The 13,881-nt window shown below is 48.7% G+C and overlaps 1 protein-coding gene across 1 annotated transcript in view; it reads left to right on the top strand.

Moving 5' to 3' along the window:
- The window catches only part of PIWIL1 (piwi like RNA-mediated gene silencing 1), a 368,470-nt gene that overhangs the window by 106,166 nt on the left and 248,423 nt on the right, over positions 1 to 13,881 (top strand). The gene's annotated exons all lie outside the window — the stretch shown is intronic.

The raw sequence follows: 13,881 nt of genomic DNA on the forward strand, positions 1-13,881 counted from the left end.
AAGTTGTCACTAAAAATGTGTGGCAAGGTGTTTGTGCACTTTTATAACTACTGTGCTAAAATAAATGGCTAACTTCGAATGTGATAAGTGAACTCTGTGCAGTACATGCTGTGCATTAAAACAAGGTTTTCATGTGGTAAAACAGTAGTAAAATTAATTTGTTTTAGCACACATTACTGTTTTTCTCACTTCAATAATTTATAGGTGGAAGTTGGGCCTCCACCCTCTCCCCAGTGGTCTGTGCAGTGGGCTGAGAACCTGGGGAACTGGGTTCAATTCCCATTGCAGATCCTTTTGAGCCTGAGCAAGTCACTTCACACTTCATTGCCCCAGTTACAAAAATTAGATTGTGAGACCACTAGGGACAAAGAAGGTACCTGCATATAATATATGTAAACTGTTTTGGTTGTATCACATAAAGGCAGTATATTAAATCCATGAACCTTTACCCTGATATTAAGTAATGGGAGAATCTGTGGGGATGGATTGCCAGTCACAGCATGGACTCTCAAAGCATGAGTGGTGATAATCAGCTGCATACTGTAGGGCCAGGAACAGCAGAAGCAGAAATGATTGCAAGAGGTGTGAGAGAAATGGGGTAGTGAGGGGGAGGGCTTGAGGGAAGAGAGATTGGTTTGGAGATTGAGAAGCTTGTCAGGTTCTAGCTGAGAGAGAACAAGAGAAATTGATGAACTGATGAGAGGGAACGAATGCTGCTTATATGGTCTGAACTTACAGGCTTTAACAGGCTTTCAATTACATAAAAGTTTAGAAGAGTTATGTTGTGTCTCACTATTGAATCCTGTCCTCCTCCCCTTCCCCTAGTTCCTCCATTGACCCTTCATCTTTGACTCATTGTGCTAATGCTGAGTGATACTGTTTATCCTATCTGAATTTTCTGTTTTTATCCTGTAAACCACCCAGATCTGCAAATTAGCTTGGGTGGTATAGCAAATAAACTATAATGATTAGACGAAACAAGAGTTGGGGTTGTCAAATGTTTTGGAAGTTTGGTTTAATTAGGATTCTTGATATAGCATATTCTGTACAAACATACCAATGCAGTTTCTAATTAAAATTATAAAATTAATAAGGTACAATAAAATAATGAATACATAAACAGTAGCAGAAATATTATAGGAAAAAAAAAGATAAAAAGTATTATATAAGGAGCATTCACAAGGAGCAGGATGCACTCCTTGTGCTCCTTCATGCGCTTATGGCTAGGTTTGATTCTATATTCTTGCTACGTGACTAACCTCAAATCCCTTTTTTTAAAACTTATTCCTAATATTTTCCTGTCCACTCTTTTTCTCCATGGTATTCTATACCAGTTCATTGGGGCTGCAGGCCTACCCTCTGATGTGCACAGCATCTCCACAGGTAAGAAACCTACATATAATTTCTTTATTCATTCCCTCTTGCCCTTAAAAGCTTCTATCTTGGAACTCTGCATCTCGACATGTTTAATATCCACTCCCCTATGGCGAAGCAGTAATTAGAGATTTAATTCTTACAATAAGCTAGCTATACTATGGTGCTCATTTTCAAAGCACATAGTCTAACAGGTATGTAGTAAACTGTAACTTTGTAAGTCTGTGTGGTTTGAAAATGAGCTCTCACCCTGCCTCATACTTAAAACCAACCTGCCCCTCCATATTTCTCTTATCTTTACTCCATCTGATCCTATAGAAAAGGAGGGGGTCTAGCTGTCTTCTTTCTCTCCTAACTTCCCATCTAGTTTCACACCTATCTTACTGGAATTACTACCATTTGCCTGGCCACTACCTTTATTTTCCCCCCAACCCTCACACTTCACTCTCTTTCTAGGCAGATCCAATCTGTTCTCCCACTCTTGTTTTTTCTGACTTACTCATTATACTGGGTGATCTTATTAATCTTCTAGATGATTATCATGCTCCTTTCAGTGCAGATTTCCTTCATCTTCTATTCAACCTATACATTCTCCGAGGACAAGCAGGCTGCTTGTTCTCACGACTGGGTGACGTCCGCGTCAGCCCCCACCAACCGGAAGAAGCTTCGCGGGCGGTCCGCACGCAGGGCACGCCCACCGCACATGCGCGGCTGTCTTCCCGCCCGTGCGCGACCGTTCCCGCCAGTTCCTTTTTTTCCGCGACTGGAGAGAGTCGTGCCTTCGCCGCTCTCTCTGTTTTCAGCCCCGGAAAAACCGTCGCGTTTACGCGAACCTTTTTATTTTATTTCGTTGCCGCGCGCTCCACTTTTCTTTTCTTTAAAAAAAAAAAAAAAAGGAGCACGCGCTCCCATTTTCCCTCGTTTCTAGCGGGGGCGTTGCGTTGCGGCCTAGTGGCCGCACGGTCGATTTCTTTTTTCGAGGTGTGATTACCGCCACCATCGACGACTTTAACTTCGCCGACGCGATTTTTCCGTCGATGTCCTCGAAGGTCCCGAGTGGATTTAAAAAGTGTGGTCGGTGCGGCCGGCCGATCTCGCAGACCGACACCCACGCTTGGTGCCTCCAGTGCCTCGGGCCGGAGCACAATATCAAGTCATGTTTCCTGTGTCTCGGTCTCCGGAAACGGACTCAGGTTGTGAGGCAAGTTCTTCGGGACCGTCTTTTTGGAACTTGCGCCGGCCCCTCGACGTCGACCTCGACGGCATCGGTATCGACGGCCGGTTCTTCGGTACCGGTATCGATGCCCGAGAAATTGGCACCGATGGCATCGACCCCAGGAGCACAGTTCCCGTCGGCCCGCCGGTCCTCCAGTGAAGGTAGGGGTGAGAGGCCGCGTGGGCAATCGGCCCCGGTCACTCCCTCGGCCCATGGCCCTCGGGACCGAACCCTGTCGGACCCGGTTCCTCGTGACCGAGGGGGATCGACCTCCTCCTCCTCTGCTCCACCTGGCGCCGATGACAGGCATCGCAAAAAATCAAAAAAGCACCGTCATCGGTCGACCTCGATGCACCAGGGTTCCGGTGCCGGCAAGGAGTCGACGCCGAAGCATCCGCGTCGAGAGGAGAGATCCCCTTCGGTAGTGGAGGTACTGCCGCGTCAGGGTCCCAGCACTTCGGTGCTGTCTCCTGGACCTGAGCAGCTTCTGGCACCGACACCTCTACCGGCCCCACCGTCTTTCCCGGCAGCGGGCCTGGACGAGTGCCTCCGAGCCATCCTTCCGGGGATCCTGGAAGGGCTGATGCGCCAGGCTGTGCCGGCTCCGGGGGTGCTTGCGCCCTCGGCGCCGTTGACTGTGGCGCCGGCGAGCTCTAGCCCGGTGCCGAGGCCGTCGACACCGCCGCCGCTTGCGGCGCCGGTCTCGACCGCCACGCAGGTGGAGTCGACGTCGATGGAGGGAGCTTCGTCCCCGCCGGCGCGGGAGTCCACCGCTCGACGACACCGAGGCCTCGGTGCCTCGACGTTGAGCCGGGCCCGGTTAAGGACTCAGCTACATGAGCTTATGTCCGATACCGAGGAAGAGGCCTCGTGGGGGGAAGAGGAGGACCCCAGATATTTCTCCTCAGAGGAGTCTGCGGGCCTCCCCTCTGACCCCACGCCTTCACCGGAGAGGAAACTCTCACCCCTGGAGAGCCTCTCTTTTGCCTCCTTTGTCAGGGATATGTCTATCTGCATTCCCTTCCCCGTGGTGTCTGTGGATGAGCCGAGGGCTGAGATGCTCGAGGTCCTCGACTATCCATCACCACCTAGAGAGTCCTCCACGGTACCGTTGCACAATGTCCTCAAAGAGACACTGCTTCGGAACTGGATGAGACCGCTATCTAATCCCATCATCCCCAAGAAAGCGGAATCCCAGTACAAAATCCACTCTGACCCAGAGTTAATGCGGCCCCAATTGCCCCATGACTCGGCGGTCGTGGATTCTGCTCTCAAGAGGGCAAGGAGTTCGAGGGATACCGCCTCGGCGCCCCCGGGGCGGGAGTCTCGCACTCTGGACTCGTTTGGGAGGAAGGCCTACCAATCCTCCATGCTCGTGACCCGCATCCAGTCATACCAGCTCTATACGAGCATCCACATGCGGAACAATGTGAAGCAACTGGCGGACCTGGTCGATAAGCTCCCGCCGGAGCAGTCCAGGCCTTATCAGGAGGTGGTCAGGCAGCTGAAGGCGTACAGAAAGTTCCTGTCCAGGGGTATTTGACACCTGTGACGTGGCATCTCGTGCTGCGGCCCAAGGTATAGTGATGCGCAGGCTCTCATGGCTGCGTGCCTCTGACCTGGACAACCGCACCCAGCAGAGACTGGCCGACGTCCCTTGCCGGGGGGATAATATTTTTGGTGAGAAGGTCGAGCAGCTGGTGGACCAACTGCATCAGCGGGAAACCGCCCTCGACAAGCTCTCCCACCGGGCACCTTCAGCACCCACCTCAGCAGGTGGACGTTTTTCCCGGGCCCGGCAGGCTGTGCCCTATTCTTTTGCAAAGCGTAGGTACACCCAGCCGGCCCGAAGGCCTCGTCAGGCACAGGGACAGCCCCAGCGCGCTCGTTCTCGTCAACAGCGTGCGCCTAAGCAGCCCCCTGCGCCTCCACAGCAAAAGCCGGGGACGGGCTTTTGACTGGATCCACGGGAACATAGCCGCCCTCAAAGTGTCCGTACCGGACGATCTGCCGGTCGGGGGGAGGTTAAAATTTTTTCACCAAAGGTGGCCTCTCATGACCTCCGACCAGTGGGTTCTCCAAATAGTGCGGTGCGGATACGCCCTGAATTTGGCCTCCCTGCCACCAAATTGTCCTCCGGGAGCTCAATCTTTCAGCTCCCATCACAAGCAGGTACTTGCAGAGGAACTCTCCGCCCTTCTCAGCGCCTATGCGGTCGAGCCCGTACCACCCGGGCAGGAAGGGCAGGGATTCTATTCCAGGTACTTCCTTGTGGAAAAGAAAACAGGGGGGATGCGTCCCATCCTAGACCTGAGAGGCCTGAACAAATTCCTGGTCAAAGAAAAGTTCAGGATGCTTTCCTTGGGCACCCTTCTGCCAATGATTCAGAAAAACGATTGGCTATGTTCCCTGGATTTAAAGGACGCATACACTCACATCCCGATACTGCCAGCTCACAGACAGTATCTCAGATTCCGCCTGGGCACACGGCACTTTCAGTATTGTGTGCTGCCCTTTGGGCTCGCCTCTGCCCCACGAGTGTTTACAAAGTGCCTCGTTTTGGTGGCGGCGTATCTACGCAAGCTGGGAGTGCACGTGTTCCCATATCTCGACGATTGGCTGGTCAAGAACACCTCGGAGGCAGGAGCCCTCCGGTCCATGCAGTGCACTATTCAACTCCTGGAGCTGCTGGGGTTTGTGATAAATTACCCAAAGTCCCATCTCCAGCCAACCCAGTCTCTGGAATTCATAGAAGCTCTGCTGAATACCCAGACGGCTCAGGCCTTCCTTCCCGAAGCGAGGGCCAACAACCTCCTGTCCCAGGCTTCGCGGACCAGAGCGTCTCAGCAGGTCACAGCTCGACAGATGTTGAGACTTCTGGGTCATATGGCCTCCACAGTTCATGTGACTCCCATGGCTCGTCTTCACATGAGATCTGCTCAATGGACCCTAGCTTCCCAGTGGTTCCAAGCCACCGGGAATCTAGAAGATGTCATCCGCCTCTCCACCAGTTGCCGCACTTCACTGCTCTGGTGGACCATTCGGACCAATTTGACCCTGGGACGTCCATTCCAAATTCCGCAGCCCACGAAAGTGTTGACGACGGATGCATCTCGCCTGGGGTGGGGAGCTCATGTCGATAGGCTCCACACCCAGGGTCTGTGGTCCCTCCAGGAAAAGGATCTGCAGATCAACCTCCTGGAGCTCCGAGCGATCTGGAACGCACTGAAGGCTTTCAGAGATCGGCTGTCCTACCAAATTATCCAAATTCGGACAGACAATCAGGTTGCAATGTATTACACCAACAAGCAGGGGGGCACCGGATCTCGCCCCCTGTGTCAGGAAGCCGTCGGGATGTGGAGTTGGGCCTGCCGGTTCGGCATGCTTCTCCAAGCCACATACCTGGCAGGCGTAAACAACAGTCTGGCCGACAGACTGAGCAGAGTCATGCAACCGCACGAGTGGTCGCTTCATTCCAGAGTGGTACGCAAGATCTTCCGAGAGTGGGGCACCCCCTCGGTGGACCTTTTCGCCTCTCAGACCAACCACAAGCTGCCTCTGTTCTGTTCCAGACTACAGGCACACGGCAGGCTAGCGTCGGATGCCTTTCTCCTCCATTGGGGAACCAGCCTCCTGTATGCTTATCCTCCCATACCTTTGGTGGGGAAGACCTTACTGAAGCTCAAGCAAGACCACGGCACCATGATCCTGATAGCGCCCTTTTGGCCCCGTCAGATCTGGTTCCCTCTTCTTCTGGAGTTGTCCTCCGAAGAACCGTGGAGATTGGAGTGTTTTCCGACTCTCATTTCGCAGAACGACGGAGCGTTGCTGCACCCCAACCTTCAGTCCCTGGCTCTCACGGCCTGGATGTTGAGGGCGTAGACTTCACTGCGTTGGGTCTGTCTGAGGGTGTCTCCCGTGTCTTGCTTGCCTCTAGGAAGGATTCCACTAAAAAGAGTTACTTTTTCAAGTGGAGGAGGTTTGTCGTTTGGTGTGAGAGCAAGGCCCTAGAACCTCGCTCTTGTCCTACACAGACCCTGCTTGAATACCTTCTGCACTTGTCTGAGTCTGGTCTCAAGACCAACTCTGTAAGGGTTCACCTTAGTGCAATCAGTGCATACCATTACCGTGTGGAAGGTAAGCCGATCTCAGGACAGCCTTTAGTTGTTCGCTTCATGAGAGGTTTGCTTTTGTCAAAGCCCCCTGTCAAGACTCCTACAGTGTCATGGGATCTCAATGTCGTTCTCACCCAGCTGATGAAACCTCCTTTTGAGCCACTGAATTCCTGCCATCTGAAGTACTTGACCTGGAAGGTCATTTTCTTGGTGGCAGTTACTTCGGCTCGTAGAGTCAATGAGCTTCAGGCCCTGGTAGCCCAGGCCCCTTACACCAAATTTCATCATAACAGAGTAGTCCTCCGCACTCACCCTAAGTTCTTGCCGAAGGTCGTGTCGGAGTTCCATCTGAACCAGTCAATTGTCTTGCCAACATTTTTTCCCCGTCCTCATTCCTGCCCTGCTGAACGTCAGCTGCACACATTGGACTGCAAGAGAGCATTGGCCTTCTACCTGGAGCGGACACAGCCCCACAGACAGTCCGCCCAATTGTTTGTTTCTTTTGATCCCAATGGGAGGGGAGTGGCTGTAGGGAAACGCACCATATCCAATTGGCTAGCAGATTGCATTTCCTTCACTTACGCCCAGGCGGGGCTGGCTCTTGAGGGTCATGTCACGGCTCATAATGTTAGAGCCATGGCTGCGTCGGTAGCCCACTTGAAGTCAGCCTCCATTGAAGAAATTTGCAAAGCTGCGACGTGGTCATCTGTCCACACATTCACATCTCATTACTGCCTGCAGCAGGACACCCAACGCGATAGTCGGTTCGGGCAGTCAGTTCTTCAGAACCTGTTTGGGCTTTAGGATCCAACTCCACCCCCCGAGGGCTCTGTTTGTTCTGTTCCAGGCTGCACTCTCAGTTAGTTGGTAAATATTTTAGGTCAATCTCATTTATGTCCTCGCCGTTGCGAGGCCCAATTGACCATGGTTGTTGTTTTGAGTGAGCCTGGGGGCTAGGGATACCCCATCAGTGAGAACAAGCAGCCTGCTTGTCCGCGGAGAAAGCGAATGCTACATACCTGTAGAAGGTATTCTCCGAGGACAGCAGGCTGATTGTTCTCACAAACCCGCCCGCCTCCCCTTTGGAGTTGAGTCTTCCCTTGAAGTGTATTGTCTTGCTACATACTGGACTGGCCGGCTCGAGCCGGTTTCGGGCGGGAAGACGGCCGCGCATGCGCGGTGCGCATGGGCGCGCGAGGACTAGCAAAGGCCTTTGCTAGTAAACTTTCCGATGGAGGGGGCTGCCGAGGACGTCAACCCATCAGTGAGAACAATCAGCCTGCTGTCCTCGGAGAATACCTTCTACAGGTATGTAGCATTCGCTTTCTCCACCCATGTCACCAAAGCTCATATAGCTAAGGTCTATCACTTCCTACAAGCCCGTCTAACCTCTCATTTTGGACTGAGTGCTAATGATTTATCGTATTTCTAATATAGTTACAAGCATCACTGTAGTTGGTCTCCACTACATCTTTGCTCTATTCACATGATTCTCTGTCATCATCTACATTCATATTGTGCAGTTCTCTTACATCCTTCAGTCTCACCTTACCATTTGCTGTAATGCAGGCACTGAAAGTTATCAAAGCACTATTTCACTTCAGAATCCATCCCCTTCCCGCTTTTTCATGAAGTTTGACTCTACCTTAAGCCCATTTTTATATTCTGTAGTCAGTACCATGTTATTCTTTCTCTTTTTTGTAGAAGATATTCTACAAAAAAAGAGAGAGAATAACATGATACTGACTTACTACATTCTGTTTCTACTGGAGTTATATTCTAGTTCCTTTTCTTTGTGGGGATTATTTAATTAAAAAATTTTTTTTTGGAACAGCTATGACCTGTCCTCAAAAATGATGGTGTATCAAATCTTTTAAATAAACTTAAACATACCAGTCTAGAAACTGGTACAGTCCCTTCTCTTTGGAAATCTGCCGATATCTACCCTAAAATGGAAGAAACAAATCACACAATTAGATCAAATTATTACCAGATTGTCTAGCTTTCTTTTGTTTCTAAACTAACTGCTTTTTCTTGGAAAACTGGCTAACTATCTTGAAAACTCCAATGCATTGTATCCACACTAGACAGCCTTCAGAACAAGCCCGTAGTACCAAAACTGCACTTTTGGGATTCGCTACCTCTATTCTGCATGTCTTAAGACACAGTGAAGCCCATCAGAGGTTAAGCCCTGTGGAAACACAGGATTAATAGCAATAAGAGTAAGCTGGGACAGAACCTGGTCCAGATAAGTAAAAGACTATCCCAATAGTATAAAGTGACAGGAATTGATGGGCAAAAGGCACCCCCTAAGAGCCGATGCATATCGGGAAGCCACATCAAAGTGCCCAAAGGCCGAGAACCCACCGATGCATGCTTCAAATGGACCCATAATTTATGAGGACGTGCCTGATTCCATTCCAATACAGCCTGGGCCTCCCGGTAGTAGCAAAAAATGTTAGGAATACCCAAAGCATTCTTTCGTCTATCCCAGTAGAGAAAAGAGCGATGTAGCCACAGCCGTTTGACCAAATGAAGCAAACCTATCCTGTAAGTTAGAAAGAAATCCCCAAGACGAATGGGCAGGACTTGAAACAGGTATTCATTTTAACTGTTGCAATCTGTCCAAGCCAGGAAAGCTCCAGACCATCCCATCGCTCCAAATCGCAATGCAAGTTTTTGACCCAGCCCAAAGCTTTCCATTACTTTATACATAAACTGCCAGTCGATCAAAGGCCGCCTCGGCATCTAAACCGAGAAGGCACATTGGAATCCAGTCATGTTTCACAAAATAGAGGATATCAATTATCCAATGAACGTTATCCATCACCTGGTAGTGAGCTACAAACCCCATTTGGTCTGGGTGGATTATTGAGGATAATTCCATAGCTAAGCAATTAGCTAAAACGTTGGCAAGAAGTTAACATCAGCATTGAGAACGGAGAGAGGGCGGTATGAAGCACATTCGGTATGGTCCTTGTCTGATTTCAGAATAACAGTGATGCAAGCTTCCATCATCGAATGGGGTAACACCTCACCAGAATGCACCTTGTTAAGAAGATCCACCAAGAGAGGAGCTAGTTCTGCAACAAGTCTTTTGTAGAAGTCGTTCAGAATATCGTCTAGCCCTGGCGATTTGCTCACAGGAAGTGCCTTGATCTAAATCATTCTGTTCCTCGGTGAGTGAGGGAACATGACATGTCTCCAGGTAAGCGTCTAATGGAAAGACTAATGGAGGTGTCCGTAGAGTACGACGATTAGTAAAACTGCTGAAAACAGCTACAAATCAAAGAAGATTTATTTAGTAAGTTTTCTTTCCCGTCCCGCAAGCTAAGTATAGAGCACTCATTCGAAGCCTAAGGGCTAGCAACCGACTCACTTTGTTAGTATGCACATAGTGCTGCATTTTCCACTTTTGATTGCACAAAACGCAGCTGTTCAGAGTAAATTTAATCTAATTTGGTGCTGTGATGTCACTTCCTCTCCATTGTAGTAATTATTTTGCAGGATACTGTGATGTGTGTTGAGATATTGACCAGACTCAAGTCTACTATAATGGCAGAGTTTAAGTTATGGGATAATATGATTATATTTTAAAATGTCAGTGTTTCCAAAGTTTCTATAAGTGTGCTTGGGGTTTATGTTGGTGTAGGACAGCAGTTGGCCCGAGTGTTTACTTAGAAATCCATCATCAAGTGCAGTCTAAGGCAGCATTTAAGAGTATACCAAGCGTGCCTAGTGCCCCCTTCCCATTAAGTCTGCCCCCCAAATTTCAGGTCTAGCTAATGTTAAGGAGCCTTGCACTCCACTCTGGCCTTACAGGAGAGCCAGTGTTATTTAAACAGGAATGGGGTGGTGGGATCACACCAATTCCGTCCTCCAGTTAGCTTGGCTGCAGCATTTTCTATTACTTGTAGTTTCTTCATTATTTTGTCTGGGAGGCCCAGGTATATTATATTGCAGTAGTCTTAAGATTCTTAGGATCAAGGTTTGAACTATGATCTGAAAGTGTGTTGTATCCAGTAAATGTTTGATATGCAAAGGAGTTTGTTCGCAGAAGCATTTCCATATCACATTATTTGTATTGTCATGGTTAGGTGAGAGTCTATCCAGATACCTAACAGTTTTATCTCTGTTTTTAGGGTTATTGTGGATCCTGCTTGCATAGGTTGCTGGTTGGGTGGGTTGAGTGATTCATTCCCAATCCATATTGGTTGTGGAGTCCCCCAAGGCCCCAGCCCTTTTTATTATCTTTATGTCCCTTCTCCTGACTCTTATTCAGTCCTTAGCATTAAGTGCTTGTCTGTGCAGATGACATTCAGATTCTTTGCTGGGCTCAACAGTGATAACCATCAGGAGATCATTAAAAACTCAATAGTAAAGTAATTGTAATAGTGGACTGGCTACAACCACAGAAAATTTAAATTTTAACCCCAAGAAGTCTCTTGCAGTGGCATACCGAGGGTGGGGTGGTGGGGGCGGTCCGCCCTTGGGTGTAAGATGCAAGGGGGTGCAAGGAGCAGCCTCGCAGCTCTCTGCTCCGCCGGTTCCCTGTTCCCTCTGATGTTACTTCCTGTTCCGGGCAGGGAAACAGCGGAACCGATAGCCATGCGACTGCTCCCAGCAGCTCCAGGAGGTAGGAGCAATGTGTTCGGGGGGGGGGGGGGGGGGGGGGATGCACATCGGCGATCCGCCCCGGGTGATATCTGACCTAGGAACGCCACTGGTCTCTTGTAAAAGCACTTCATTGTTAGTTACTCTTCTGTATCTTTTATTTATTTTGAATCACCTATTCATATTCTTTGTGTTTTCTTTGACAAACTTTGAGCTTTCAACTTCACATCTGTTATATTGGACTGTTTGTTTCAAACAAAAAAAAACTCTGTAGTCAATGATAGAAAACAGTCACTCAAGACACTTAAATGTAACAGATTCAAATCGCAGTTTCCCGTCCTCCCTGCTTTTATTTCTCTTCAGCCAGTGAATGGGACAGAGGATTTAGGCTTCTAATTCTCTTGAAAGCAACTTTGGAAAAATAAGTTTTACAGGCTGATCAAAATGTTCTGTAAGTGTAAATAAAGGGGATGTGGCGAGAGAGATAAAAGGCACTATCTCAAGTAGACTCCCAGGTGGCTCATTTGGGGCCTGGGAGAAACAAGCCTGTGATCCTTCAAAGAACGAAGGTACCCTGTGAGAACATACGGTGATTAAGGATAAATTTGGAATGTTGTGGAGGGCCTTATAGGTTGTCATCAGTATTCTGAATTTTATCCTATATTCAATTGGTAGCCAGTGTAAGTGCATAAGTTTATATGATCTCTACATTTTGCTTAGCATAAAACACGAGCAGCAGTGTTTTGTAAGAGGTTTGTCTTTGAAATTCCAGCATATGCAATATTACAGTAGCCATATAGGGAACTTGTAAAGGAAATTTCTGCCCTTCTCCAGGCTAATGCGGTCGAGCCAGTGCCACCAGGGAAAGAAAGGAAGGGATTCTATGCCAGGTACTTTTTGTGCCCCAAACAGAGGGATTTTGTTCCATCGTAGACCTAAGGACCCTGATCAAATTCCTGGCCAAAGAAAAGTTCAGGATGATTTCCCTGGGCACCCATCTTCCCATGATTCAGGCAAATGACTGGCTATGCTCTCTGAACCTAAAGGATGCCTAAACTCACACTTTGATACTTCCCTTAGACTTCAAGCGAGCCTTAGCCTTTTATCTTGAGTGGACTAAATCCCATAGGCAGTCCACCCAATTTCTTGTTTCTTTTGACCCAAACAGGTTGGAGGTAGCCATCGGCAAATGTACAATTTCCAGTTGGCTAACAGATTGCATCTCCTTTACTTAATACCCAGTCTGGGTTGACTTTGCAGGGTCATTTTATTTTTATTTATTTTTGTTACATTTGTACCCCGCGCTTTCCCACTCCCCTCATCCACACCCTTGTCACCTCTCGTTTAGACTACTGCAATCTGCTTCTTGCTGGCCTCCCACTTAGTCACCTCTCCCCTCTCCAATCGGTTCAAAACTCTGCTGCCCGTCTCATCTTCCACCAGGGTCGCTTTACTCATACTACCCCTCTCCTCAAGACCCTTCACTGGCTCCCTATCCGTTTTCGCATCCTGTTCAAACTTCTTCTACTAACCTATAAATGTATTCACTCTGCTGCTCCCCAGTATCTCTCCACACTCGTCCTTCCCTACACCCCTTCCCGTGCACTCCGCTCCATGGATAAATCCTTCTTATCTGTTCCCTTCTCCACTACTGCCAACTCTAGACTTCGCGCCTTCTGTCTCGCTGCACCCTACGCCTGGAATAAACTTCCTGAGCCCCTACGTCTTGCCCCATCCTTGGCCACCTTTAAATCTAGACTGAAAGCCCACCTCTTTAACATTGCTTTTGACTCGTAACCACTTGTAACCACTCGCCTCCACCTACCCTCCTCTCTTCCTTCCCGTTCACATTAATTGATTTGATTTGCTTACTTTATTTATTTTTGTCTATTAGATTGTAAGCTCTTTGAGCAGGGACTGCTGTCTTTCTTCTATGTTTGTGCAGCGCTGCGTATGCCTTGTAGCGCTATAGAAATGCTAAATAGTAGTAGTAGTCATGGCAGGCTCAATGCGGCTTACATATTGTATACAGGTACTTATTTGTACCTGGGGCAATGGAGGGTTAAGTGACTTGCCCAGAGTCACAAGGAGCTGCCTGTGCCTGAAGTGGGAATTGAACTCAGTTCCCCAGGACCAAAGTCCACCACCCTAACCACTAGGCCACTAGGTCATGTCATTGCTCACAATGTCAGAGCCATAGCTGCTTCAGTAGCCCACTTGAAGTCAGTCTCCATAGAAGAGATTTGCAATGCTGCAACGTGGTCATCTGTCTACCCATTCACATCTCATTACTGTCTTGAGCAGGATATCCGATGTGACAGCTAGTTTAGTTAGACGGCCCTGCAAATTTGTTTGGTGTATAGAATCCAACTTCCCCCCCCCCCCCCCAACAAACCCAGTTTTTTTTAGCTCCAGGCTGCACCTGCACAGCTAGTACACAAATAGTTGAATGTTGATTGAGTACAGGCCTTTTCATTTTGAGTCCCTATTATCCTAGCATTGTTGTTTTTGGTGAGCCTTGTAGCTAGGATTCCCAGCTGTGAGAATACAAAGGTATGCTTG

The sequence above is a fragment of the Microcaecilia unicolor genome, chromosome 11 (assembly GCF_901765095.1).
Source record: "Microcaecilia unicolor chromosome 11, aMicUni1.1, whole genome shotgun sequence".
NCBI lineage: Eukaryota > Metazoa > Chordata > Amphibia > Gymnophiona > Siphonopidae > Microcaecilia > Microcaecilia unicolor.